The sequence below is a fragment of the Mus caroli genome, chromosome 12, assembly GCF_900094665.2.
Source record: "Mus caroli chromosome 12, CAROLI_EIJ_v1.1, whole genome shotgun sequence".
Lineage (NCBI taxonomy): Eukaryota > Metazoa > Chordata > Mammalia > Rodentia > Muridae > Mus > Mus caroli.
In genome coordinates this window covers 66,580,884-66,586,159 of record NC_034581.1, presented here as the reverse complement: position 1 = coordinate 66,586,159, position 5,276 = coordinate 66,580,884, and the positions used below count along the sequence as shown (strand labels likewise).

The 5,276-nt window shown below is 44.6% G+C and overlaps 1 protein-coding gene across 4 annotated transcripts in view; it reads right to left on the bottom strand.

The window, feature by feature from the left end:
* The window catches only part of Daam1 (dishevelled associated activator of morphogenesis 1), a 158,230-nt gene that overhangs the window by 24,460 nt on the left and 128,494 nt on the right, over window positions 1-5,276 (bottom strand). The gene's annotated exons all lie outside the window — the stretch shown is intronic.

The following is a 5,276-nucleotide window of genomic DNA, read 5'->3' as shown; positions in this document are numbered from 1 at the left end:
AACTACAGTCACTGTGGAGATAAGGATACCTGTCCTGATCCTTTTCAAACTACAGTCACCGTGGAGATAAGGATACCTGTCCTGATCCTTTTCAAGGGTCTGGTACTCTCCCATGTGGAGATGAAGGTGAAATAGTGTGGATAAGAATGCCTTGGGAAGTGACAATAACCACACTCACAAAATGCCAAACTGTCCACTAGACCAGGACAAGCCACCGTACCCCGCCGCCGGGCTGTGGTGCCACATTCACCCTGTGCTGGGCAGAGACAGGCTGGCCCGGGACAATCACTGCTTCTCAAGCATGTGCACCAGAACATGGCAGGAAACCCACACATTAAGTGGAAAAACTGAGCTAAGTTGGTCTGGGTGGAGAATACAACAGAAGGATACAGGAGATCTATACAGCACCAGGTCTCCATTGTCAAGGTTAGTCCTGGATTTTAGGACATTACAGGCTCTTACGTCAGTTAAAGTGCCAGTACCATAGTGTGGCCACAGAGGGCAAAGGAAGGGACAGTAACTCGAGAAGAAAATTGCCTCTAATAAAAACCAACAGGCTAGGAAACCTCTACAGTCACCACCAGAAGAGCCTTGCTTATCACTTCATTACTTTATCACTGGATGTGTGCATCGGCATGTGCCACAGCATGTATGTGAAGTCAGAGGACAATTTCAGAGATGGCTCTCTCCTTCATCGTGTGGCTCCCTGGGACGGAATGCTAGTTCTCAGGCGTGGCAGCACCCACTGAGCTATCCCACAGGACCCCAAGTTCTGCTCCTACGAGAAAACTAAATGAGCTCTGCGTCTTTTCACACCAGGCTGAGGAAATTGTTTTGAGCCTTTCTGCTCTGCATTTAAAAATAAAGGGCTGAGAACTGGAGTGAGAACAATATTCAAAGCACTGGGCTTGAATTTCACTAGCTACCCAGATGGAGTTTGAAGCTGCTTGCCTTTGAAATTGTATATATTTATGCTCTTCAATTTCCAGCGGCTGTCTGAACTAAACTTCCTCTCAATGTGGCCCACAAAGAGACAGGAGACTTTAATGAAAAGTCCTTAAGAAAATTTACCGTCAATGGAACACCACACTCGTGGCCTGCTGGATCAGACAAAGAAACCCTACCTCCTAAGTAAGGCTAGGAGAGTACCCTACCCACCCACCCCAAAAACTCATTTGTCACCCTCAGAATGAGCCTTTAATCTCTTTAATTTAAGGGCCCCACTGATTCTAGCCTGCTCATTTCTCTTACAGCTTGGCAGTGCTCTTGGTGACAACTCTTGAGGCGTCTGCTTCCACTGCCCTTTCTTGGCAGGAAATGAACCAGCCACCTTAAAATAGTATTTAACTCCAGGTTGCTCTACTTGGGTATTTAAAAATGTTGCCCAGAGAATCGGAACCTTCAGGGACAATTAGAACAAGCTAGGGACAGACGGCCAGATCAGCCTTGGCTCTGCTTTGCCAGATCCTCCTACTTAATAAAGGGGCTTTTCGTGGTTTATAACACCCAGGTTGCCATGTCAAGAGAGGGACTGGAAAAAAGGAACAGCTGTATTCGGGAAGCGGTCATTCTATAATACAGACCATGTGAGTGAGTGGTGAGTCTCTCTTTCTCTGTCTCTGTCTGTCTGTCTGTCTCTCTCTCTGTCTGTCTGTCTCTCTCTCTCTCCTGGTGTGGGTGGGGAGGCCTGTTTTGGTGATTAAATACATGTCATCCATATACAGACAGTAGAGAAGTTGCTTATGCTACTGAGGGACTACTATAATAAAAAGCAATTAAATTGGATTTTAATACATAAACACATAGGAGGCAAGTTCTTAATAGCTTCTTATTCTGAGGTATGCCATGGCCACTCCATTCTCCTCACACATGTGATAGGCAGGGCACTGCTGTTCCTCCACTGAACAACTTCTCTCTCTTCCTTCTGCTCTTAAGAGCTTCAGGTGATCTCAGTCACTTAAGCTGTAAACACACACTTACCATGTACAACACGGCAGTCACCTGCTTCGGGCTCTAAGCCAGGTGGTAGCAGGTCCCCTTACCTAACTTCTGTAGCACATAAGGAAGCTCTACAGGCTATCCAAACCCTGGGGATACACAAATGTCTGAAAAGACAACATATAGACTATGCCAGAGCCTCTCACTGCTGTAGATGTTGGTGTGATGATGGCTGTGAAACAAATCCTCCATCAACAAGACAACAGGTGGACAGCTGCCTTCAGGAGGGAAATAAGCAGGGAGAAAAGGCACTGCATGTGTAGAAAGCCAGAAAACTTGGCATGATTTTTTGATATATTTCTGGTTATCCCTAAGTACAAAATGAAATGCCAATTCCTATCAACGGTTTCTCATTTCTGTCAGTGCTGGTCCAACATGTCTTACCTCGACAATAGAAAGAGAACCCGATCTGGTGTCTCCTCTGCAACCATCGCTTGATCCCTCCCACCTTACACATTGCTCTCCTCAGGAACAAACCCTGTTCTCTGATGCCATGATATATAAATGGCCATCAGCCAAGCAGTGACCGGGGGGCTTCATGCATGCAAGGTTAATTCTCATCAGCCCACTGCACAACTGCTATGGCCACAATCTTCACACTATAGAACAGGAGCTACGGTTTGATTATGGCTGACTTGTGTGTGCCCCTAAAAGGCCCAAGACTGAACACCCAGCTTTCCTGCCGGGCTTCACTGACTACAAATGCCAATCCCAAGGTCTCCTTTTCCAGCAGGGTTTGCTTTGCTAGTCTGAAGTCTGCTTAGAACTGCCTTCCTTATGCCCCCGCATCTCCAGGGCACACACTTGAGACACACTTTCTCTAGGAAGCCCTGCTGGAGCTCCTCTCTCATATGACTGAGCTTTCCGTGACCTCCAGTAAGGCCACTGCAAGCCCTGAGTTATGCTATCTTCTTTCCACTAACATTTTTCATCTCCAATCAGCCTTGAGCTTTCAAAGGCAGCAGTGCCATTTGATTTGCTTGCTTTCTTCACTGGGATTAACTACTTGTTGTGAAGATGTTGAAGGGAGCAGGGACACGTGTAGCTTCAGATGTTGTGATCGGTGGTCTCTTAGCCCTATCACTATGGGGTCATTGTGAGGCAGAGCATCATGGTAGGGAGGGCACAGCTAAGCAAAAGGTTGCTGTCATGCTAGGTTTGGGAAGGAGCCAGAGACAGGATACACCCTCACAGATGCATCCCAGTGACATCCTTCCACCAAGTGTGCATTCCCATAGTTTATACCCACATGGTCCAGTTATGAAACCATCAAGGAATGGATCCATTTTTATGTTCAGAGCTCTCAGAAACCAATGACCGGTTACAGTCCACCTGTGAGCTGTGCATCTTCAGAGGAGATCGAAACCACAGTACCACCATATGTTCTGGTATATATGCACCCAGCACGGTGGTGTGCAAGCAAATGCCTCAAAGACCTACTGTTTTAAAAAGAAGTACAGACATGCTCTTGTGCATACCCTGCTGCTGAAAGTCCCTAACTGTTTTTTGTATATAATAATGAACTGCCTGGGTTCTGACCTGACTAATATGAAATCACTGAGAGTCAAAGTTACATTGCTATCCTCACCATACCATTATGTTGTACTCATTATAATCATCTATTAAGAATTTCCATAGGTAGTCTAACTAGGTTCTAAACTGTCTAGGAGAGGAAAAAAAGAGCGTTTATACACACACAGTGCTATATTACTTTACCGTAGGCTCTGTGACATTTGAAGTATCGGGATTTACACACCACAGATACAAAATAATCCCTTCAATAATGGGATGGGAAATAAGCCAGAAAGAGCTGTAACCTTATCTACAGCCTGGGTAATTATCCTGGCTGGCACTGAGCACTGGGAATACTTTCTTTATGAGGAGTGAGGTCTCGGCTTGTACTCTCCAAGCGCTTCAACACTGTAGAAATTCAGAATGATATCTCTCTTTGTCAAGGGATGTGTTGAAAGTGCTCTGGACAGCAAATGCACAAAATATAGGCAGAGGGATTCAGATGAAGACAAAACAACAACAACTTGGGGTTGGGGAGGTGGCTCCGGAGTAAAGAGGACCAATGTTTGATTCTCAGCACCCACATATGGGCTCACAAACATTCATAATTATCGTCCCACGCAATCTGACAGCCTTTTCTGACTTCTGTAGGCACAAGGCACATGTATGGTACACAGACATACATGCAGGCAAAACCAGTCAAACACATAACAAGATCCTTTAAAAAATACAACAAACAAACACACCTTCTCCCAAACCTTCACTTCTATTTCCAATTAGGAACATTATTTGGGAAATAGTAACAACCTAAATATACACACCATGGAAGCAAGTGGGTAGACACTCCAGTGGTCTACCTTAAGGCAGATCCTGTATCTAACTTAAGCATGGTTCATGGTGCAGAAGTGAGGCTGAGGGGCTTGGCCATTTCTATAGCTTCCACTCAGAGCAGAGATGAGATGGGTGGTTCATGTTACCTTACACTTTGCATTAAAATTCAAGGATCTCATAAAGGCTCAATTTCTCTTTCACTAAAGGGAACACTTGCTCCTTGAAGTAGAAATATCCACCCAGCCAACAATCAGGCGTCTATGCTGAAACTGAGCAGTGGCTCTTTGTGTTCAAAGAAACTCAGTTGATGGCCAGTTCAGAAATAAGGACCTCTACTTTTCATCTTAGCTCCCTCCACGAGTCACCTTACACCAGCCCCAATGCACACATGACATTCTTCCCAGTCTGCAGCTTATCTTTTTAGGTCCCACTGTCAGCATCGTTTGCATCTTCCCGCACCTCATTAGCATTAGCTATCTTTGCCTAACCACATACCAAAAAGCCACTTGAAATATGGAATGACTGAACCACACTGCCAGAAGTTGCAATCACAATTCAGGCTCCCAATTTCCATTTTTTCATTTCAAGTTCTAAAGTCTTAATTTGCAAGTTATAAGAAAGACTTTTGAACAAGGCTGAATTGGACAAATTAACATTTCACTGAGATTTACGTATCTTTATAAAACAAAGATGTTCAAAAGGAGAATGAACTCATGTAATTCTGAAATATAAAAAGGTGACATTAAAAGCAAAATAGAGCCAAGAGTAGTGGTACATGTCCTTAATCCCAGCACTCAGGAGGCAAAGGCAGAAGCCTGTGGCTCTCTGTGAGTTCAGGGGGCCAGCCTGGTCTACAAAGTGAATCTAGGACAGCAAGGGCTCTATTACACAGAAAAACCATGTCTCAAAAAAAAAAAAAAAAAAAAAAAAAAAAA